Raw genomic sequence first — 25,251 nt, forward strand, 5'->3', positions numbered from 1 at the left:
GCACCACATCTACCTGTGGGCCACCATGCTTCCCACCTTGCTGAGAACGGACTGAGCCTGTAAAACTAAGCCAGTCACAATGAAATGTTTTCCTTTATAAGGGTTGCCACAGTCATGGTGTCTCTTCACAGCAATAGGAACTCTGAGGCTTTAGGTGTCATAGGCAGGTCAGCATTTCCCATGTGTCTAACTAAGACACATCCTGACTACCTCATCCATCAGGGACACGGGGGTCTCACCAACAGCCTCAGTGGAGACATCCTGCTCCCGGTTTCTTCTCCTTCAACAAAGTAATCAAGCCCATACTCTGGACCTCACCACTGTTTCCCAAACTTGGCTGAGTATTTTTGATCACCTCAAGCTAAATCTTCTTTGCAATAAAGAAAATCGAGATGGGGTTGTAGCTCAGCTTCTACAGTGTTTGCCTGTAGCTCTGGGTTCCATTCCTAGTACCTCCCAAACTGAGTATGGTAGCATGATGTAATCCCAGGAAGAGGGTAAAGTTCACGGTTACCCTCCACTACATACTGAGTTCAAGGCCAGCCTGGCTTACATGAGACCCTCGTCTCAGTACCTGCATGGGATCTGGTTTCAGAAGATTGAGGTGGAGCCTGGGAATTGGGTTGGGTTACACTGATGACTGGGTAAGCATGGGAAATGCTGGCCTGCCCATGGCGCCTGAAGCCTGAGCGTTTCTTCCTCTGTTTCCACAGAGCGAATGGGGCTCTGGGCAGTGTCACTCAGATGCCAGCAGAGCCTGCTGAGGTACTGATCTTACAAATGAAGGACTGAGCTGGGCATTTCTGCCAGGTGCCAGTGGTCTTTCATCATTGGCCTTCTGGAGGAAGTGCTGGGCCCTCGGGGAAGATTCCTGCATGGGTTGTGTTTTGTAAAATCAGAACATAAGAATTTTCCTTCTCTCCCTCTCGTTTTTAAAACATATTTTGTTGTTGTTATAATAAAACATACATAATATAAAACACAATAACCATTTTTAGGTGTGCAGTTTGGTGGCATTAACTCTACTCCTATGATTGTGTTCCCACTGCCATTATCTACCTTCAAAAGCTCCACATCTTCTCCAACTGAAACATTTTCAATTATAATTTTTATTCATTTATTTTTTTTGCTGATAATTTCATATGCCTATATAAGGTATTTTGATCATGTATGCCCCTATATCTCCTTATGTCCCCCACAGAGCACCTTTTTCCCAATAAGTCCCCTCCTACTGTCGTGTGTGTGTGTGTGTGTGTGTGTGTGTGTGTATGTGTATATGCGTATGTGTATATGTATATGTGTATATGCGTATGTGTGTGTATACACATGTGTATGTGTGTCTTCATCCCACTGAGTTTAATTAGGATTGCTTGCATAAACATAGGTGTTACTCAGAGGCTACATGGCTACAGAAAATGACTTGCCCTGCCCTGGTCCATGTTAACTGCCAATAACTCTTCAGGGAGGGATGGGTCTTCCCTAGCCCCGCTCCCATGTATGATAGAATGTCAAAGGGCCCAGTCTTATGTAAGACTTGTGCAGATAACCACAGCTGCTGTGATTTCATGAGAGCAATGGCTGGGTGATGTCCAGAAGACATGATGCATCTCTCTATCCACCCTACGCTTGGTAATTTTTGTCAACTTGACTGACACAAACCACGGTCATCTAGGGCAAAGGACCATCAAGTAAGAAACTGCCTCTAGCAAACTGTTCTGTGAGTATATCTGTGTGGACATTTTTTTAAATTGATGTGGGAGAGCCCAGCCTATTGTGGGTGGATTGTCCCAGCATGTCTAAGAAAGCAAGCTGAGCAAGTCCTAAGGAATAAGCCAATACTCAGTGTTCCTCCATGGTCTCTGTTTCAGTTCCTGCCTCTGGGTTCCTGCTTGACCTTCCTGGCTTCCCTCCATGGTATACTCCAGCCTGTAAGATGTAATAAGCCCCTTCCTATCAAAGCTGTTTTGGTGATGGTATCTATCACATCAACAGAAAGCAGACTAGGACATTTTTACTCTTTCAGACTTTGCACCCACCCCTTCCCCCATGTTCTCTGAGTCTTGGGAGCAGGTGCAGGCATCCTGTTTAGGGATAAACCTTCAACAGTCATTTGTTCTCAGTACTGTGACCAATGATGTGTTTCTGCATTAACCGCCACCCACTGCACAAAGAAGCTTCTCGGATAAAAACAGGACTAACCCTATCAGGAGAAACAAATATTTAGAGGGCAGTTTGGCAGCACAGCCTTCTGACAAAAGCCAACTGAAACTCCTGTGTCCATTAAGTTCTAAGTTCTAACTCTCTTATCTCCTTCCCCACCTCCCAGGCAACCACCATTTTGCTTTCCATATATTTCATGGTTTTTTTTTTTTTTGATACAGTGTCTTGTTAAGAAGACTAGGCTATCCTCAAACTCACAACTCCTCCTGCCTCAACCTCCCCAGAGCTGTGATCACGTGTCCCACCTACCCAGCAAGCAGCTGTTTTCAGTATCTTCTGTAAATGGCATCGTATGGTATTTGTCTTTTGTGACTGGCTAACTCCACACAACATAATGTCTTCTAGGTTCCTCCATGTTCATGCTGTAGTATGTGAATTTCCCTTTTTTTAAAGGCTGAATAGCATTATGTGTATGAACTACAATTTGTTTATCTATTGATAAATGTTGTAGTCACTTCTGCCTTTCAACTGCCATGAATAATGCTGCCTACGTGGCTATGCAAATACTTAATGTTTCTGCTTTCAATTCTTCGGGGACTATACTTTATGTAGAATTACAGGGTTATCTGGTCATTTTATAGTCAGTTTGTTTTCTGCTGGTGTTCTGTTTCTGAAGAGTCACCTTCTGCATGCCTCAGTGACTGCACCATTTTGCATTCTCACTAGCAATGCACAAGGGTCCAGTTCCTCCACAGCCTCTTCAATGCTGTTCCTGTTTGGTTTTATCACAGCTACCCACAGGACTATGAGCATAGTTTATATCATGGCAACTTTGACTTGTGTTTCCCAGATGGTTCGTCAAGAGCCTTTTTTTTAAAGAATTAAAAACAAGAAAAACAAATCTCCAAAGAATTAGGATTTAGGTTGGAGCTGGGGGTGTAACTCAGTGAGACTATGTGCTTGACATGCACGAGGTACTGCGTGTTTTTCACTGGGTTCCGTTCCAGTGTGCTCACACACACACACACACACACACACACACACACACACGCGCACACACAAAGAAAAAGAAGATTTGGGCTGAAGGAGGGTCCCAGGAATAATGAAGCAAAAGGAAAGAAGAGATAACATGGAAATGCAGTTCTACAAATATTGATCTTCAAATATCTGTAAAGATAAATAAACTATTATTAGCTTAAACAAAACTAAAGCATGAAGACATATTGTTCCCAAGGTCAAAACAGAGTTACCACAAATAAGCTTCCCCCAAAAAGCTAATCTACAAAAACTCAGGATATAACTGCAGAAACTTTTTTTTTTTTTTTTTTTTTTTGGTTTTTTCGAGACAGGGTTTCTCTGTGGCTTTGAAGCCTGTCCTGGAACTAGCTCTGTAGACCAGGCTGGTCTCGAACTCTCAGAGATCCGCCTGCCTTTGCCTCCCGAGTGCTGGGATTAAAGGCATGCGCCAACATCGCCCGGCTAGAGAAACATTTCTTTAACATTTAATAAAAAGCATTAATGTTCTTTTGACATTAAAAAATTCAAAGAAAATTCATGACCACGAAGTCATTTTAGTAGTGATGAATAAAACTGATTTTTTAAAAAAGTAAAATCCTTATATCCTATTAAAAAACAGAAACAACAAATTTTATGTCATTTTAGAAAATGCAGACGTCATTGTTTGGGTGGAAGTATCACCCCAGCCCCTGGCATCCATATACTCAAAGAATCTGGAATGTTCGGATGGAAGCTCCATCCCAAACCCGCTTCCCTGGGAGTTGCCTCAGTCCAGACTCCACCCCCAAGAAAGCCCGCCAAAGAATGACCCCTCCTCAGAGATGCTGAAGACCACGCCCACAGGTTATTTGAACAGCAACCCAGAGAACAAACACGTGGTTTTGATCTTTCTTTTCCCTCTCCTCTCTTGGGGGCCTGGAAGGTCACCTGGGAGCATTGGTATCCATTATACCTGTCGTTTTTCTATTCAGTTTGATTTGGTCTGATCTGGATTACTGCATAGGCAGAGAGGCTTATGGGGTACAGAAAGTTTTCACCCATGTTTTGTCAAGTAGCATCCTTTGTTTAGAATAACTAGAGGTTTGGGATTAGGTAGGACATCCAGTGGGGATTGATGAAAGATTGAAATGTGACACCAGCGGAGAGAATGTTCCAGAATAAGCGCAGTGTCTACCGTCCTTCCCCGTGTGTACAGAAAGTAGAGAGCATCCAGGATACAGACGGGCTCACAAGCTTTAAGAATGCAGACTGATTTGCTCCTACACATACACAAACGTACTCCGAAACCTGCTGTGAAGGAATTGATTGTGCAAATTCTGTATAAAGCCCAGTACGAGAACAATGCTCAAGGCTAGAGAGGTTCCGTAACAGTTACAAGCATCTTGCCAAGGATTCAAGTTAGATTCCCAGCACCCACTTCAGGCAGCTGTAAACTGCCTATAACCCCAGCTCCAGGGAACCCATGCCCCGAGTCTGTGGCCCCCATGAGCACTGTAGTTATGCACACATACCTTTAATGAGTCTTCTTCTGTCCCATCAGCCAGCTCCCAAATAATAACATGGAGACTTATTTATTAATTATGAAAGCTTGGCCTATAGCTTAGGCTTGTTCCTAACTAGTTCTTATAACTTAAATCAACCCATTTCTATTAATCTGCGCTCTATCACATGGTGTTACCTATCTTTCACCTTGTACCTCCTGCTTCCTCTCCATCTCCTTGGTCTCTCTTGCACACCTAGATTCCTCCTCCTCTTCCTTTCTTTCCTTGGAAATCTCACCTAAACCTCGTACCTAGCTATTAGCCATTTAGTTCTTTATTAAACCAATCACAGCAATATACCTTCACACAGTGTACAAATATCCCACAACACATACCCCCACAGAGACAAACATGTACACAGAACTTAAACAAAAGTAAACAAACAAAAAACCCCAGCTGGGTGGTAGAGGCATAGCACTCAGGGGGAAGAGAAAGAAGGATCTCCATGAGTTCAAGGCCAGTCTGGTCAGCAGAGTGAATACCAGGACAGCCAAGGCTGTACTGAAGAACCCTGTCTGAAAAAAACCAAAACAAATAAAGTGTTTTGAAATTTTGGGATTTGCAGACATTCCATTAACCTCCCAGCATGCTTTGTGTCTGATGTGCTGCTGACACTGAAGCAGCCTGCATCTGCGGCTCATGTGCCCTTAAGTGCTCTGACTGCCTACTTTGGAACTGAATAGAACTGAATAGCTTCTCCTGGTGCTGGTCAAAGAGCCATGTGTTGGTGCACACCTTTAGTCCCTAAACGCGGGAGGCAGTGGCAGGAGGATTTCTTCAAGTTCAGGTTCAGCTTGGTCTACAGAGCAAGTTTCAGGCCAGCCAGACTTTAGAGTAAGAGTCTGTCTCCAAAAACAAAAAAAAGGCAAGACCATCAATGTGTAAATAAAGGTGGACTTGGGGCTGGTTCTATGGAAGGTGATGGGAAAATGGTTCTTCCTGATCCAAGTCTGATAAACAAAGAGACAGGGAGACCAGAGAGCTTTCACACTGAGAAGTAAAATGGCCTCTCTTTTCTAGTGTTAAAAACCACTCCCTTGGGCAAGGTGAGGTGGTTCACACCTGTAACCAACCGATTAAGAAGTGTAGTCTTGCTAGGGTTGGGTTGTTCCAGACAAGAATCCACATTTGGAGGACAGGAAATGACTCAGTCAGCAGAATACTTGCTGTGCAAGCAGAGGACCTAAGCCTCGCATATAAAAGTTCAGATTCCCAGCCCTACATAAAAGTATAAACAAAAAGCTGGCTGTGCTTGACTATAATCCAGTACTCACATGTGTGCTAGGCTCATGCGTGGAGATCAAAGGGCAGCTTGTGGACTCTCCTACCATGTGAATTCTGGGGGCTGAGATGTCCTGAGGCTTGGTGGCCAGCACCCTTATTTACCCCTCCCCCAAGTCTTCTGGCTGCCCCTCATTCCCATTACTTCAGCCACTACTTGCAGGTCCCAATTTCCCATACAGCCTGACTCTGCTATCAGCTAAAAATGACCAGGATCCAGTCCCCCTCGGCCCTCTCCATCATAAGAAATTGGCAGCCTCTGTGCCCCATCCATCATTCTCCGAGTTCCACCCTGAGAAACATTCTGTTCCCCACGAGCTGTGGGATGACAAATGAGGTTTCTGGGCCTCTGAGACCAAAGACCACAGTCTCACTTCTGGAACACTCTCCAAAGAAATGACAGATTCCTGTTCTCCCGGGTGTGCATCTAACGACACAGCTTCACCAGGGCCCTGTGGGTGAAATCACACCAGGCAGCGGTGGAGAGCGATTGACTTCGTACAATAGGGGGTGGCGGCCGATGACAATGCATTCCACGCTTGACGAACACTGAGCAGATTTTAAGTCTTCTCACTATAAATCAGTGTGTGTGTGTGTGTGTGTGTGTGTGTGTGTGTGTGTGTGTGAGAGAGAGAGAGAGAGAGAGAGAGAGAGAGAGAGAGAGAGAAACAGAGACGGAGAGACTAATCCTCTCTTGACAAGAGGTCTCATTTCCAATGGCCTGTAACCACGGACCCCAACCAGGCTAAGGTATGAGGCTCCTGCTTCCTGTCGCCAGAGCCAGAATTAGGACAGACCAGGAGAACAATGAGAGAAAACTCAGTATGGAACCCTCCTGTCAACTCTGCTCCTCTTTTGGGACAAGAGGAATCTGAGGCAGTGTGCCCAAGGCTACCCTGATTTCCAGTGTGCGTCCTGATTTTTGTGCCATTACCTTTCCTACCTCCTGAGCCTATGGAGCCTCAGTATCTTGTACCTCAGACACATGCTTTTGACATTTGGATGCCTGTATCCCTCTTTATCCTATGGGGTCAGTGGTCTGCCACAGAATGGGGCAAAGCAAGAAAGGGCTCATTTCTCCCTTTGGTGGTAAAACTTTGTCCTATCTCTGTAGATCCATGACAGTCTCTGTGTAAGGTCACCCTACATAAGCTGGACATGGTGGCATACATCTTTAGTCTCAGCACTCCAGGGAGAGGCAAGCAGATCTCCATGAGTTTGAAGCCAGCCTGGTCTACATAGCAAGTTTCAGGCCACCCAGGGCTATAGAGAAAGACTCAGGCAAGAAAAAAACCATTCAGTCACCCGCAAGTGCATTATTGTAGGGTGAACCAGAAACAGTTTGCTTGCAGGAAAAAATTAAAGGCCATTCTTGTAGGGCCCGGGTCTATCCTTGTTCTTGAGGTTCATCTTTAAGACAGTTTCTGGTCAGCCAGCTAAAACATTCTGTTTGTTCCTGTGCTCCCCCTGCCCCACTGGTGATTAGCTGTAGGGCATTGTTGACTCCATCTTTGGTGTGGTAATTTCCCACCTGCCTGCGGGGAATTCCTTGTGCAGGAGGGAGGTATATAAGGATTTCCCCAAGGTTGAATAAACGGCATTCGCTGATCTCCTTTGGAAAGACCCAGGTCTCTTTGTGTGTTCTTTCAATCTCCAGGCCCTTGCCCAACTCGCATAAGGTACAGTGGTGCGCGAACTGTACCGAGGGGGTAACACAGAATTGGGTGTTTCACATTCTCACCAAGACCATGGGTGATTTCAAGACCTGCCTGTTTGACCGAACACCTCCCAGTTGGGTGACTTTGGGCTGACTGTTCAGCTTGCCATCACACTCTGACCTAAGCTGCTAGGATGACCTCCTATTTGATAGACACCCTCTAGCTTTCTTGTCCTTTAGACCAATCCCTTAGAAGGGGTTGGGGCCCTCAGGAAGAAGGTTATGACCTGTTCTCAGAGGGCTGCAGACTTCATCAGCCCAACTCCCTGGCATTCCTGATTATGGTTGGCTCATGTTACATCAAAGCCCCTCTCAAAGTTTGTCCCTCTTGGGCCTCCACTACTCCAGGCTTCTCTTCCCTTTCTCAAGTCCACAGAGCCCTGCAGAGCTGGTTCTGAACGCCAACAACACCTCACACGCTGTGTCTATGTCGTTTTCAAGTGCTATCTAGAATTAACTCATTGAATCGTTACAACCACCCAAGATCACACTGCCATCCTCTCCAAGCAAATACTGTATTCAGGATCTTGCCCAAGATCACACAGCCCACCTGTTTTCAACATAACAGCAGAGAAGCCTCCCTGTTCAAACAGCCAACAGTTGTCAACAGAAGGAGAAGATGCAGAGCAACCTAGGATGACTCTTACCTGGTCCTCAGAGCTGCCCCTGTTTAAATAGATCGGCTTGAATCTTGTCATTGTCGAGGGGCAGGCCGAGTGGAAATGGACATAGATGTTGAAGTTCAAATCCCTGTTAAGCCGCTTGCTTGACATGTGACCTTGGACATGCTATTGAGCCATTCCAAGTTTCTGTGTTCTCATCTGCACAGTGTGGCTCAGGTGCTGTGACCACAGGAGACTTTGTACGGGAAGCACCTGGGGCAGGGTCTAGTGCTGGACATGCCTATGGATGGATGGGCATCTTTCCTTTGTCAAAGTAACAGAGAAAGGGATTGATTCTCCAATGATAGCAAATTTGCTTGAGAAAGACAACAATGTTCAAAGAGACTAAGGCAAGGAGAAAAATCTTTTTTTAAATAATGCATGCTTATTTATTTATTTAAGGTTTATTTATTATGTGTACAATGAATGTTCTTTCTGCATGTATGCCTGAAGGCCAGAAGAGGGCACCAGGTCTCATTATAGATAGTTGTGAGCCACCATGTGGTTGCTGGGAATTGAACTCAGGACCTCTGGAAGAGCTCTTAACCTCTGAGCCATCTCTCCAGCCCTAAGGAGAAAAATCTTAAAGGGTTAAAGTGGGGGTTATAAAAGTTCCTTAGAATCAGTTAGCCTTGTTTATAAAAAATAAAAGTCAATAGCAACAAGCGCAGAATCAGCCCAGGACTGGATCGCTGTCTCTGTCAAGTGTGTGGCTACGGTGGCCTTTGTGCAAAGTTGTGGTCTTTGGCAATTTTTCTTGCTGTCAGGCATCTTGTGGGTGAAAGTCTTTCCGTCATGTCATGGCCTCTCTCTGTTCTGTTTCAACGGTGTTTGAGCCCAGTGGTTCATTTTCAGTCTGACAATTTTTGCTCCACGCATTCCCACACAAAAACTTAAACTATTTTCCTCTCTCTCTCTCTCTCTCTCTCTCTCTCTCCCTCTCTCTTGGTTTTTTGAGACAGGATTTCACTGTGTAGCTCTGGCTGTCCTGGAACTCACTCTAGCCTTGAACTCACAGAGATCCAACTACCTCTGTCTCCTGCATGCTGGGATTAAAGGCTGTTGCCACTATACCCGGCTTTTCTTCTCTTAAATAGCATAATGTACTTTGTCTTTCAAATAAGTATATGTACTCATCTACCAATTTTTCTGTTCCCAGAACACCCCCAAAGGGCATGAATCTTTATTAACTGCTGATCTTCTAAGAGCCTCATAGTATTCAGAAAGTCCATACAAACAAAGTAAGTATAAAGAAATGTCATTTATTGTATTTTTAAGTAACACACATATACATTAAAAGTTTTTAGAAGAATAAACAGGAGACTACCTCTAAGGCAGTGGTTCTCAACCTTCCTGATGCTGTGACCCTTTAATACAGTTCCTCATGTTGTGGTGACCCCCAACCATAAAATCATTCTTGTTGCTACTTCATAACTGTAATTTTGCTGCTGTTATGAATTGTATTTGCTACTGTTATGAAACATCTGATATGCAGGATGCTCTTAGGCGATCCCTGTGAAAGGGTCGTTCCATCCCCCAAAGGGGGCTTGACCCACAAGCTGAACACCCTTGTTCTAAGGGGTTCTGACGCCTCTCAACATAGTACCACAGGCTGGCTACTAAGCCTTTAACACATGAACTTCTGGGGGACACTTAAGACTTAAACTATAGCAACTTTATAATTAAAGAGGCGAGAAGGCCTATGTGCTGCTAAACAGAAATGTTTAGATCAGTCATCTGGTAATGCAGCTCAAAGGGCGAATGTGGTAATCTAACTAAAGCTGACCCTGCTTCCTAAGGGAACAAAACTTGGCTGGATGAGGACACCATTCCTTTTGTGAGGGAGTTTCCCATGCCCATGCATATACGGGTAGCACTATTTGGCTTTGATTGGGCTATCAAAGGGCAGATATGAAGTTGGGAGAGAAACATGTTGGGGACAAATGGGGGAGTTGGAGGACAAAAATGGGGTGGATATTACTATATCTCAATATTTATGAAATTTACAAGAAAAAATATGATTAAAAATGGCATCAGTATGAAGAAAACAAACTACAGAGACACATAGGTTTGGTTTGTGCCTCATCCTGTGTGGCTTGGTGCTGCCTGAGGTGACAAGGGAATGAAGACAGGACAGATGAAGTAATAAGGGCGACGGCGGGGCTGTGTCCCCAACACTCCGGCCGCCTGCCTGGCTAGCTTATGCCCCGAAATAATTACACGGACACTGTATTCCTCCAAACACTGCCTGGCCCATTCTCTTCTAGGCTAATTCTCACATATTAATTTAGCCCACCTCTAATCATCTGTATGTAGCACCCCAAGGTGCGCTTACCGGGGAGATTCCAGCCTAGTCCATCCTGGGTCGGAGCTTCATCCCGGGAGCGGGGCATGGCGTCTCTCTCAGGCGTCTGCTCCCGAGAGAGCTGTGGAGTCTCTGACCTCACTTCCTCTTCCTCCCAGTGTTCTGTCCTGTTTTCTCCTCCCACCTATCCTCTAACCAATAAAATGGGCCAGGGCAGTTCCTTTATTAGCCAATGACCTTCCTCCATCAGACAGACACACAGACGCATGTACAGAAAAGCTGTACTGTGGGCTGTGCTCACTCTGGTAGAATGGTGCCAACTATGCAGCAACTGGGAACCTAAGCAGGAGGTCTATATCAGGCACAGTCTCTGGCTGCAGGCTTCTGAGGAGAGGGAGCTGTGGTGACATCTTCTGTACTGTCAACATCCACACATGGACCAAAGGAAGGTTTTCCAACTCCCATGGGCCTGAGGCATTGAGGTCCTTGTCAATAGTTTACTCAGGATTTCCTCCACTCCCTTGCCAAAAAAAGGGAAAGAAAGCATAGCTGGGAATGGTTCTAACCAAGGCTGAAGACTAGAATACTGTAGCAAGCTCAATTTAAAGACAAGATAGTTTAGCAACAGAACACCCAAAATACTACTAGCTAAGTCAGAGTCCCAAAGACTTTTGTTGGTGGTTTTCTGTTATTGTTTTCAATTTTGTTTTTTCAAGACAAGGTTTGTTGTAAAAATTATTTTAAGGTGTGTTACTTTTGTTTATGCTGTGAAACATTTGTTTAATGATGTAAAGATGTGTTACTTTGTTTACACTGTATTTAACTCTGTAAAGCTGTGATTCTTTGCCTTCTAGAATGCCTGATGGTCTAATAAAGAGCTGAACCACCAATAGCCAAATAACTCGTCAGTGTCAGGATTGCGGCAAAAGTGAGATTTTTACGGGCAAAAAGATTCATTTTCTGTGGCTGCCATAGCAAATTACTACAAACTGGCTGACTTAAAATTTATTCTCTCGTGGTTCTGTAATGTAGAAATCTGAAAACAAGAGTTAGCAGGCCCATGCTTCCTCCAAAACCTCTAGGAGGGTAATAGCTTCCCTTGCCTCCTCCAGCCTCTGGTGGGACCAGGTGTTTTCTGGCTATAGCTGTCACCCAACTCCCTGACTCAGTCAGCTGTCCTTCTCTCCTCTGCCTCTTCTGTGTCTCCTCTGAGGGAATCATTGTGGAAAGATGACCTCTACCCCAGGATGACCTCATTTCAAGAGTCTTACCTTTATTGCAGCTGCAAAAATTCTTAGTCCAGGTGGCACACGCCTTTAATCCCAGCACTCGGGAGGCAGAGGCAGGCGGATCTCTGTGAGTTCGAGACCAGCCTGATCTACAGAGCTAGTTCCAGGACAGGTTCCAAAGCCACAGAGAAACCCTGTCTCGAAAAACAAAAAAACAAAAAACAAAAAACAAACAAAAAAAAGATTCTTTTCCAAACAAAGTCACAGTCTAAGGTTTCAGAAGACACATTTTTGGGACGTGTAATACCCAGTATAGCAGACCAAGAAAGAAAAAGTTTCCTGCCCAGCCCCAGGTTCCTTTCAGACAGACCCTCTACATACAGTGTTTGCCCAGGGTTTCTAGCTAAAAGGTGCTATACCTACACTGCCTAGGGACACCCAGTGGAAGGAGAGCTAGGGTTGACAACAGTCCTGCTAGAATACAAGGCACGCTTCACCTCAGAAGTGCCTTCCTTTATGTTCTAGACATTGAAATTAATTTCCAGACTTTTACACTTTGTTATGGTGTCAAATCTCAGTGAAGGAAAAAACAACCAACTTTTCTGTAAGCAAGAGTTTCCATGGTAACTTAGGGCAAGAGATACTGACCTTCAGGTCTCCAGACAAATAAGAAAGGAAAGCCTCAGACATGCTCAGAATCTTGGTTCATAAAGAAAGCAATGCATTGGTCATGCAGGCAACAAAGACAAGATGACATCAAGAGATCAGATGGGAGTCTGGCATGGTGTCATATGCCTCTGGTTGCATCACTAGCAAGCTAATGCAGGAGGATCTCGAGTTTGAGACAAAACTAAGCTACAGAGAAACTTCAAGACCAATGTGAGCTACATGGTAAGACTCTGTCTCAAGAAAATCAAACCAAAATAATAATTTAAAAAAAAAGATGGTGTGAATAGTAACACACGAGTGAATTTTAGATCCATAGAGACAAGCCGAAAGGTCTACCGCCTTCAGACCGAACAGGTCTCCACTCCAGAATGTTCTAATTTCACCTCCTGTTATCACACCCTCAGGATAGAGAAGGCCATTCTCATCCTCATTTTTCAGAGAGTTAAAAGAAGGCATGCCAGGAGGCTGGAGGAGGAACGAATTAACATGGAGAGCATGTAAATGACCTAACAAAAGAATATGGTTAGTAAAGACGCAGAATTCACACCCTGTTCCCAGGCCAAAAGACGGGAGTGCGGCTCAGTGGTAGCCTGATAGCTTACCTATCATACACAAAAAATACAATAAATAATAAATAATAGAGAAGAATAAATTAATAGCATTATAACAAAAAGATTAGACAAGCCCAATGTGCATTTATTTGATAGGACTAATGATTGTTTTGTTTTTGTTTTTTTCTGAAACAGTAAAGCAAGTAAGGAGTGAGAGATGAGAGATGATACAGGAGAGAAGAACACACGCATAGAGCAGCGGAAGGAATGAGAGATGATACAGGAGAGAAGAACACACGCATAGAGCAGCGGAAGGGATGAGAGATGATACAGGAGAGAAGAACACACGCATAGAGCAGCGGAAGGGATGAGAGATGATACAGGAGAGAAGAACACACACATAGAGCAGCGGAAGGGATGAGAGATGATACAGGAGAGAAGAACACACACATAGAGCAGCGGGAGTGAGAGATGATATAGGAGAGAAGAACACATGCATAGAGCAGCGGAAGGGATGAGAGATGATACAGGAGAGAAGAACACACACATAGAACAGCGGAAGGGATGAGAGATGATACAGGAGAGAAGAACACACGCATAGAACAGCGGGAGTGAGAGATGATACAGGAGAGAAGAACACACACATAGAACAGCGGAAGGGATGAGAGATGATACAGGAGAGAAGAACACACACATAGAGCAGCGGGTGTGAGAGATGAGAGATGATACAGGAGAGAAGAACACACACATAGAACAGCGGGTGTGAGAGATGAGAGATGATACAGGAGAGAAGAACACACGCATAGAACAGCGGGAGTGAGAGATGAGAGATGATACAGGAGAGAAGAACACACGCACAGAACAGCGGGAGTGAGAGATGAGAGTTGATACAGGAGAGAAGAACACACGCATAGAACAGCGGGAGTGAGAGATGATACAGGAGAGAAGAACACACGCATAGAACAGCGGGAGTGAGAGATGAGCGATGATACAGGAGAGAAGAACACACGCATAGAGCAGCGGGAGTGAGAGATGAGCGATGATACAGGAGAGAAGAACACACGCATAGAACAGTGGAAGGAATGTGGGGACTTAGTGACTGATTCAAAGGTTCAGCTCTAAAATGCACTGGATTTGAAAATGATCGAGAGACTACAGACATAGACTTAGAGTAAATTTAAGGAATCGTTGTATTATATGTGACAATGCTACCTTTATTTATTTATTTATTTATCTTTTTATGTGGGGAGAATATTCACATGCCTTGGCAAACTGTGGAGGTCAGAGGCCAACTTTCGGGAGTCAGTTCTCTTCTTTTGTCTCATAGCAACTGGGGAATGAACTCAGGTCGTTAGGCTTAGCAGCACCTGCTTTTACCCACTAAACCATCTTGCCAGTCCAAGATTAACTGCTTTTTAAGAAAATAAAACGTGCCGGAGAGATAACTCAGCAATCAAGAGCACTTGCAGCTCTTGCAGAGAACCTGGGTGCAGACCCCAGCAACCACACCAAGTGACTCTCAGCTGCCTGTGGCTCTGCTTCTTCTAGACTCCAACACTCTTCCTGGCATGCATAGGTCCCCTCATGCTTGTAAGCACACACACACACACACACACACACACACACACAAAGAGAGAGAGAGAGATTCACATAAATAAGAATAAAATTTCAGAAAATAAATGTGTTTTAGCACAACTGGTGTAGTTCAGTGGTGGAGTCCTTGGTTGAGTTACTGACTAGCATGAGGAAGGCTCTGGGTTTGATCTCCAGTACTGCAAATAATAAACATACCAGCATAATTAATAATGGGGGGGTTGGACTATAATGATATTTTTTTTCTTTTTTTCTTTTTTTTTTTTTTTGAGACAAGGTCTCTCTATGTAACCCAAGGTGACCTGGAACTCAAGGCCATCACATGATTCAGCCTCCCATAGGCTGCAATTACAAATGTAAGCCACCATGCCCAGCTACTAGCTAAGACATATCTTGCTATGTATCTCTCAAGTGTTGAGATTAAAGGTGTACATTACCATGCCCTCAGTAAAACAGATGAGCTCTGTGTGCGTGTGTGTGTGTGTGTCTCACCTGACAAATATTGTGTGTATTTATTATTCATGATATGCTGTTATGAAATGCATATACATTGTGGGATGGTGTAATGCTTCAGTGGAGTTAATAAATGTGCAACATGTACTTATTATTTTGCAATGAAAACAGACACTCGGCTATTTTCAAATATATATTATATTGTTACTGGCCATGCTATACAACAGATCCCGAGCACATTCCTCCTAAGTGATATGTTTACATAGCTTTGGCATCATCTCCTAAGTCCTTCCATCTAGGGCTGGGCAATAAAAGACCCACCTAGCAAACCATTAATGGACAAGGTTTGTCTAAGGTGTCAAAGGAGCTAGGCAACCGACTATCATTATTGCCCATGATTCTTAGGTTGAAAGTGATCGATTGCATCAAGCTGTCATTACCAAAAGTTCACACTGCTAAAGGCAGAGGGAGGACTTAAAGGCAGCTGTGACAAAGAGGTGGAATCAGAAGGATTCACAGTAAGAGTCTAGATTTTAAAATGAGGAGTTCTCAAACTCAGGGAGTATTGGTAGCAAGAAGCACATAGAGAAAAAGTCTAAAAGGCAAGTCATTTCAAAGAGAGAAACAGAAGAGAGGCTCAACCAATCAGTGATTGATGTGTGGCCAATAAAATTCCAGGCCAATGTCATGGATGAGGAGGGAGTTAATCTTGATTGTCAACTTGATGGGATTTAAAATCACCATGGAAACAAATCTCTGAGCATGTATGTGAAGGAAAGCTAGATTGGGTTAACTGAGGTGAGAACATCCCTTAAACGTGAAGAAGGACCATTCTGTGGGCTTGGGCCCTGGACTGACTAAAATGAAGTCAGCTGAGAACAGATAGTTTGCACTGGGCCAGGTGCCTTCTGCCCTACAACCACACCTTCCTGTTAGGATGGGCTGTGTCCTGGAACTGTAAGCCAAAAAAGAAAAACATCCTTCCTTAAGGCCTTCTGCTAGGTATTTTGTAGCAGTACCAAGGAAAGTACCTAATGCACAGAGTTTCCTCCTGACCACATCCCAGCTCTACAGGGCACTGGCTGGGTCCATTCCTTGAACACATTGTGCCTCCGTCTCTTCCATGAGCAGCATTTGAAACTGTGCCTTTTCTTTGCCGGTGCAATGAGAAATAAGAATCGGGGCAGCTTGGTCGAGTGTCTGAACAGTAGCGGCTCTTAGTGAACTGTAGCTACTTTCACTGTTGAAATCTAGCCCATGGGTTTGTCACAGTCTGTGGGAAGGAATGAGGGGAAAGGAGGAGACACAAAGACCCTGCAGTTGACCCTGACTGAAGGAACACTGCAGGAAGCCTGCCCTGAGGACTCGGGGACAGAAGGGACAACTGGGAGGTAAGAGTGCTTCCTGACAGAAGAGCCATCGCCCAGCAAGGCAGCACAACCACTTTCGTAGATTCATGGTCAATGGAGCGGTGGATTGCAGAGTCACCGGGAAGTGAGGATGACTGGCAAGGAACATCACTGGGCTGAGGACTGGAGACATGGGGGAATAGGAAGAAGGAAGGAAGATGAATAAGGACAGGTGGTACAGATGCAAGAAGCTTGGGCAGGCTTGGAAGCCATGGTACAGAATCATTAAGGGAAATAAAAGGACTGGTAGGAAAGAGAGCCGGGATGCTGCCCAGTGCAAGATGCAGGGGCTGATGAGCTCAAGGGGTTGAGTGGTAACAGACTGAGGAGTATGAAAACCTAGATGGGATGGCAATGGTACCCCCACGTAGGGGTATGAATACCAATGGCCCCTACAGACGCATGTGTTTGAATGCTTGGTCCATGGGAAATGGCACTACTAGAAGGTGTGGCCTTGTTAAAAAAAAGTGTGTCACTGCGGAGGCAGGCTTTGGGGTCTCATATGCCCAAGCTAGGCCTAGTGTGGTAGTCTTCTGCTTCCTGCAAGTCAAGATATAGGACTCTCAACTACTCTCCAGCACCATGTCTGCCTGCATGCCACCATGCCCCAGCATGCCAATAATGGACTAAACCTCTAAACTGTAAGTCAGTCTCAGTGAAATGTTTTCCTTTATAAGACTTGCTATGGCCATGGTGTCTCTTTACAGCAATAAAGCCCTAACTTAGACATACAACACATGGTATCCTGTCAAACCAACATCCTTTGGCTGTTTGTAGAGTAGATGAGATAAAGGGTGATATTATGTTGTGTGTGTGTGTGTGTGTGTGTGTGTGTGTGTGTGTGTGTGTGTGTATTAGTGTAACGGCGTAAATGAATGCAGACAGATTGTAAAAATATATATAGCTTTAATGGGGAAATAGACTTACAGAACCACCGTTCCAGCGGAGACCAGGAAAGCAGAAGCGAGCCCTTGCGAGCACTCTCGCCAGATTTATAGGTAAACATTAGCCTGAGGGGCGGGACTTATCCCTAAATATTAGTGTGTATGGATGGGTGTTTTTCCTGCACGTATGTCTGTGTACCACATATATACGTGGTAGTCACAGAGGCCAGAAGAGGGCATCCACTCCCCTGGAACTAGAGTTGTAGATGAGCAGTCAATTGAGTGTCAGAGAAGTAGCCAGTGCCTTCAACTGTTGAGTCAACTCTCCAGGCCCAGTGGTTTCCTTCCTAACCTCCAGCTAAATAAGACTAATTTATATCCTAGCAGTTCTTCAGCAGATTAGGGTAGAGATTTGACTAGCACTATGTTTTTGTTTTATTCTTGGAGTCAATTTGGACCTATGGTTGAATTCCTACTGGCCCTTGTTATACTCAGAATGCGGAGTCCCCCCAAAATCAACAAGGAGACCGAGTCCCGTACGTAAAAGCCAAGAGCTTTTATTCAAGTTTGAACTCAGACTCTCCATGTAAGTCCAAAGCTTTGGGAGGATCAGAGTCAGCTCAGTGGGGTGGGGTTTTTATGCTAGCAGAGGTCAGGGTGAGGGATTTCTAAGGTTCAGGACCCTTGAATGGCTGACTTTCGTCTAGAGACGTCCTGGTGAGAAGGGAAGAGTATAGGTTGAGCTAAAGGACTTCAGACGATCCTATCTACAATGGTTGGAATGTTAGGTATCTCCTTTGTAACATTAGGTACTTCCCCTTGGATGATCCAATCCTGGGTGGTGCCTGGGTGGTCTCTGTTGAGCCTGTCAAGGACCCTACAGCCCCTTCCCATTCTGTGATGAACTAGGCAGAAGCAGAAAGCTCGCAGCCTCTCTGTCCAAAGGGAAATGTGTTACTACTATAACTATGGAGTGAGGAGAACGGCATACAGGAAGGTCACTTTATGTTCATGCTCCCCTTAGTATGGACGAGAATGAAGGACATGAACCCAAGATTCCCATCCTCAATATCATACTGAGGAAGAGTGGGAAGATGAGCCTGCATAGAGAACAGGCTCTAGCTCTTCTGGCCTCTCCTTCCACCCTGTGGATCCCAGGGATTGGGCACAGGTCATTAGGAATGGCAGCAAGTCCCTTACCTCCTGAGCCTTCTTGCCAGATGCTCCTCTTTCTTCTTCTCCCGACTCAAACAAAATGTCCAGTTTACTGTTGTCCTAGATGAATGTTTGTTCCAAGCCCTCATCAAGATATAAGAATTAAACTGAGTTTGTGGTTCATGACTATAACCCCAGCACTCTCAAGAGGCTGAGATATGAGGATTGTGAGTTTGAAGACAACCTCTGATATGTAGCTAGACTCTATTTCAAAAAAATGCATGCATTAATTACCTGCCTTCTGCAATAAAAATTACCATTACTCTGTTAGTGTAATCTGTTTTCTGAATTTATTGAAACTGTGTTAAGATTGAAATAAATAGGCATTAAGTAGGCACTGTGTTGATTGCCTTGGCGGGTTACTTAGTCTAGGGGTTTGTAACCCGCCTGGCAGTTCAGTTATTCCAGGGTCCCGGAGAGGCACTATCTGGAAGATATGAGCTGAGAGAGAGGAAGGAGGCCATGCTAGGTTTGTCAGAGCCTCCGTTTATTAGAGATGGGGTACAGCTTATATAGGGTAAGGAGTTGGGGGATGGGCACAGGGGCCTGGGCTCTTGCCGCGTGGTTCACATTGGTCACATGGTCCAGGAGGTTACCTTCGGTCAGATCACCTAGGCCAGGAAGTCACGAGTTGATACACCTAGTTCTCTAGATAGTTTGGAATGTGAGGTGGGTTCCGCTAACACATAGCTCTCCATTAACAGCCAATTTGGGTGTGGGGTAGGCTCTGTCAATAGAACGATTCCTAACACAATTAGGGGTGTGGGGTTCTCTGCAGACTCCCCAGGGTGATGGTTCCTGCAATGGTTTTAGGAGGAAATTGGCTCCTGACAGCACTGGAATCAAAGTAGCAGCAAAGTGGTGTGATACTGTACCAATGAGTGAGGGAAGGTTTGCGTGCCCTTTGTTAAGTTCCCAAGTTACAAAAAACAATTTGATACTGACTTATTAAATTACACTCTGGAATTTTCTCTTCAGGCAATTATAGTATTTTACATTTTCTTGCAATAATTCTCTGCTCTTTTCTGTATATATTTTCTGTTACAGCTTTCTAATGTATTCTAAAATTATTTTCAAGTGTAAGATTGCTGTAAAAATACCTACCCATCAGATGCGATAATCATTGTCATTTTTTTCCTTTTACTACTCTTTCATCAAATAAAGAAAACCAAGACATTTGCCAAAAAAACAAAAGACACCCAGTTATTCATAGGCTGGGGGGGGGGGCAGACACCATCCCATTGCCAAGAAGAAAATAACAATCTATCTGAGAAACAAGATGTCACTTGGAAAAGCAAGGTTAGGGAGGACATAGGTGGCTTACAATAACCCTCAAGGAGGACGCAACGTCATCATCCTCCCAAGTCACCCACAAGAGAATAAAGCTTAGAATGACAATTAAAATTCTCCCAACTCGATAAACTATGTCAGCACACTCTAGACAGTAACAGTAGAGGAAGTATTTGACCCTCCTACTACCAGTTAAGATTTATTGCTAGTTCCCACATGGTTAATGCTTGAGTTTCTGGAAAAACAAGAAATATTTCCAAAACCTCATTATGAGAAGAGATATTTGCAATTTACAGGTAAATGAAGCAAGCCGTGTGCATGCCCAGATGTGATCGATCAGGTGTCTGTTAGGTGAAGCCTTGGCGAGTTAGACAGGTTGTATCTTGTCCTCTCAAACAGCTAAGAATGCCCCCAGCTCTGCGCTGTGCTCAGAGGCCCCAGTGTGACTCTTGGGAAAAGGTTTAAGATGAAACATGACAGTTGCTCCCAAACCTGCAATGTTACCTTTGCAGTTAGCAAGAAAAAGCAGAAAGCGCTAAACCCTCAGTGAACTGATTTCTCAGGTTATTGAGCTGAATTCCCTGACGCGGCACTGGGTGTCTCAATACGAAGATAAACAAATCACAGTTCAGAGAAGAAAGCAGTTACACAAACATGGCAGTAGTCCCTGGAGGACATCCTAAGCAGACCCCACGGGAACAAAAATACTCACCTGGAGATCAGAAAGGCTTCCAGCCAGGCTGCTCCAATTCAGACAGACCAGGGAGTTCCTCTCGCATGTCTTCAACACAGAAGGCAATGCAGTGGTGATTGTGGGATACCCGTTTTTTTGCAACTTCACTGGAAAAGCCGAGTGGTTTACAGTAGCCACTACTGACTGAACCAGGGTGCTGAGGCATGGACCCAGTCCTCTGACTTCCTGGGCTCGTCTTGTACAAATTCATCCACAGAGTGGAAACATTCAAGAATAAATTTGGGGCTGGATTTAGCAAATAAGGGCTCTTGGTATCAAGTTTGATAAGCTGAGTTTGATACCCTGAACCCCAGAACACACACAGTAGAACACTGATGATTCTCACAAGTTGTACTCTGACCTCCACATGCACGCCATGGCATGCACACACCTGTAAACACTCATGATTTCTTTTTGAAAAGTGGAAGAAGTCTCCTGAAAGGTCTTTAGGAGAAGACCCTAAGACAGAACTATCATTGTGAGACATTGTCAGCCAGAACATCCCACCCTTCCCTGTCTAGCTTCTGTATAAAGGAAGGAAGCGGGGAAGGGCTCTCTTCCAAGTTCTACTTCCAAATTCTGTCCTAATCATATAGGCACCAGATTCATTAAACTAGACTAACAAACAATCTGTCATCAAATGTGCACAATACCACGTGCCCCCCCAACCAGGACCACCTGTGTTTTCCTGGGGCTTTGTGGTTAAGAACACTGACTGTTCTTCCAGAAGGCCTGGGCTCAATTCCCAGCATCCACATGGCAACTCACAACTGTCTGTAACCCCAGTTTGAGGGGCTCTGACACCCCCACACAGACACACTCGGCAAAACATCAATAAAAATAGATGGTTTTGTTTTAAAGACAAGCAAGGCATGGTTCTGCCTTTAATCCCAGTGCTTGGGAGGCAGAGGTAGGTAGAGCTCTTTGAGTTAGAGTCCAGCCTGGTCTACAGAGTGAGTTACAGGACAGCCAGGACTACATAGAGAGAACTTGTCTCAAAAAACAAAAACAAACCAAAGAAAAATTTAACCAGGCACCTGTGGTGCATGCCTTTAGTCCAGTGGTTCTTAGCCTTCCTAATGCTGTGACCTGTGATACAATTCCCATGTTGTGCTGACCCCAACAATAGAATTAATTCTTCGCTATTTCATAAGTGTGATTTTCTACTGTGATGGATATATGATATATGATATGGATGTCTGTGGATGCGAAGGGTCTCGGCCCACAGGTTAGGAGCTGCTGCTTTGATCCCAGCACTGAGAGGCAGAAAGAAGCAGCTGGATCTCTGAGTTTGAGGCCAGTGAGCCCTTCCTGGAGTTTTCTCCTCCCCCTTTTCTCTCCCTCCTCGCCTTCACTTCCTGTTCTTTTCCCTCTCACTTCCTCTCTACAGCCCGTTTCCAAGGTTCACTGCCATTGTCTTTTGCTAGTCTTGTTTTACACCCTGGAATAAATTCTGTTAGACTGATTTAATTTCCTTTCCCAGTTATATCTTTTGGCTAATATTTCCTAGAAATAACAAAATGTTGCTATTGCTGTTTCTTGGTACATCATGACAGAGAAAGACTAGCTAGACACACACACACGCACACACACACACACACACACACACACACACACACACACACGATAGTCCGCACAGAGACGCGCAGTACCACACGCGTCTCATCCATTATTTCCCTATTCTCCTGTTCTATTATTATTTCCAAGTAGCTCTAGGCAGCCTGGTGCTTCCAAGCTTCTGGGACCATTGGCAGGAATAATGAGTTACCCAACTGCAGCAACAAATCCAACCTTGCAATATTTCTGCAAGTTAGTCAGAAATTATGTATGGTCCTGCCTGCTGGCACTCACCCCCGAGGATGTACTGGACCCAGTGAGGAGCCACAGTGCTGGCACTGCCCACTGGAGTGGGGCACATAGCTCTTATTCCACCGGGAGGAATTAATTACTACTCCCATGAAGAGGAATAACACTGAGGTCATAGTCCCAATTTTATACTTCACTGACGTGAAGGCTGTGCTTCACATTATAACTTCTCAGAAACAGACACACCTAACAGTGAGCAGCACATTTCGCTGTTAGCAGAATATAAAATGGCAGTGTGTCCTGAAATCTATGAAGCCATGAACTTGAAATCAGAGCATTTCAAAGGTAAGATGTAAAAAAAAATAGTTTCTTTTATTGTATAGCATGGTGACTACAAATAATTTTATTTTCAAAATCACAAAGAGAATAGATTTTAAAGGTCATCAACACTGCCTAGTGGTGCTGGTGCACACCTTTAATCCCAGCACTCAGAAGGCAGAAACAGGTGGATCTCCGAGTTGGAGGCCAGCCTGGTCTCCAGAGTGAGTTTCAAGGCAGCCAGTGCTTCACAAAGAAACCTTATCTCAAATACAGAACGAAACGGCGTGTGCAGGCCCACAGATGTGAGCCTGTTCCACCTTGACCAGAGGTCAGAGAGTTTGAGTTTATTTTTGCTCTTTCAAAGTTGTTGACAACAGGTGTGGTTACAAACGAGAAACCCTGACCTGGGCTGTGGTTACTTGGTGTTTAGGACATTAAGATGGCCCATCTGCGCCACCCTGACTGAAGGTCAGAGAATTCATACCTATACCTGCTCCTTCATTTTAAAATAGGAGGTTTGACATAGGGAGTGGGTTGATACAGGATACTTGGCCTAGGATGTATTCACTGCAAATCCTGCCTGAGACATCAAATGCTTTACTCAGGAAATAATGGCTTGATGTCTCAAGTATTGAAGCCAGTAACTGTCATGTTAAAGCAGTCTTTTGCCTTCTTACCCCCTTTTGGTGCTGGGGTATAGAAATATATGAAAATTAAATGCAGGAGTATTGACTGAGCTGCGCTCCTGGTACTATCCCGTGTCTCTGAGTTCTTTTGTATCTCTGTTCCTCCTACCTAACGTTTCTTATTTACATGCCCCTACCCTGGAACATATGAACCCATTGTGGCTGAACCATGACAGAAGTCACCCCAAAATGTGGCTTACAGCAATAAATAAAAATAAATAAAAGTTGTCAACCACATAAATAATTGAGGTAATGCATATATATTAATAAGTTCAATTGAGCCATTCCAAAATGCGTACATGTTTCAAAGTATCCTGCAGCTTAGAAAAACATATACAAATTTTATTTGGCAAGTATACTTTTTGAAAATGTTTATTTATGCCGGGTGGTGGTGGCACACGCCTTTAATCCCAGCACTCGGGAAGAAACAGGAGTGCAGCGTGAACATGGGGAAGCAAAAGAAAAGAAGAAGATGCGACCATGAAGCGAACGCTTAGTCTCAGAGATGAGAGACTTAAAGAAAAGGATAGATTAAAGCCTAAAAAGAAAAAGAAAGATCCCAGTGCGCTGAAGGAAAGAGAAGTCCCCCAACATCCTTCCTGCTTATTCTTCCAGTACAATACACAGCTGGGTCCACCGTACCACATCCTTGTTGACACCAACATCATCAACTTTTCCATCACAGCCAAACTCGACTTAGTGCGGTCCATGATGGACTGTCTGTACGCCAAGTGTATCCCTTGTATAACTGATGGTGTGATGGCTGAAATTGAGAAAACGGGCCAGAAGGACCGAGTGGCACTGAGAATCGCCAAGGACCCACGATTTGACCGACTTCCGTACACACACAAAGGAACCTATGCTGATGACTGCTTGGTACAGAGAGTCACTCAGCACAAGTGCTACATTGTGGCTACAGTTGATCGGGACCTCAAACGAAGAATCCGGAAGATCCCTGGAGTTCCTATCATGTACATTTCTAACCATAGGTCCAAATTGAACGGATGCCAGACGATTATGGAGCTCCTCGGTTCTAATTCTTACCTGACCACATCCACCTGCGTTTCTTTACCAGCTTTCTCTGTTGTCAGTTAATTAAACACACTTTTTGTTGTTTTTTTATCATATTTTGTCTCAGTTTTAAAAATAGCTGCATCTTTAAAAAATTATATTATTAAAATGTGTATTATGTAAAAAAAAATCCCAGCACTCAGGAGGCAGAGGCAGGTGGATCTCTGTGAGTTCGAGACCAGCCTGGTCTACAAGAGCTAGTTCCAGGACAGGAACCAAAAGCTGAGGAGAAACCCTGTCTCGAAAAATCAAAAAAAAAATGTTTATTTATTTTTATTCATTTACTTTAATTTCATGTGTATGTGTTCATTGCCTGCATTTATGTTTTTGTATCATATGTGTGTTTGTTTTCCATGGAGGTCAGAAGAGGGCATCAGATAACCTAGAACTGGAGTTACAGATGGTTGTGAGCCACCATTTGGATGCTGGTGATTGAATTCTGGTCCTTCATGGAAGCAGCCAGTGCTCTTAATTACTGAGCCATCTTTCCAGCACCCCAAGTATATTTCTGAAAATCTGCTTTTATTTCTGAAAGATAGTAAGTCCAGTGGCTAGCAGGTGGGCTTGAAATTCAGATAGAGTGGCTTATGCTTATTGTCTCTAATCGCTGGGAAAAGTTGCTTAATCTCTGCACCTCCATATCCTACCCTGAAAAGCT

The 25,251-nt window shown here is 44.4% G+C and overlaps 1 pseudogene; it reads left to right on the top strand.

The window, feature by feature from the left end:
* Nucleotides 1-23,968: 23,968 nt before the first annotated feature.
* LOC121432544 lies at nt 23,969-24,559 on the top strand (annotated as a pseudogene).
* The last annotated feature ends 692 nt before the right edge of the window (nt 24,560-25,251 follow it).

The sequence above is a fragment of the Microtus oregoni genome, unplaced genomic scaffold (assembly GCF_018167655.1).
Source record: "Microtus oregoni isolate MIOR12 unplaced genomic scaffold, Mior012 000035F_ref0000213, whole genome shotgun sequence".
Lineage (NCBI taxonomy): Eukaryota > Metazoa > Chordata > Mammalia > Rodentia > Cricetidae > Microtus > Microtus oregoni.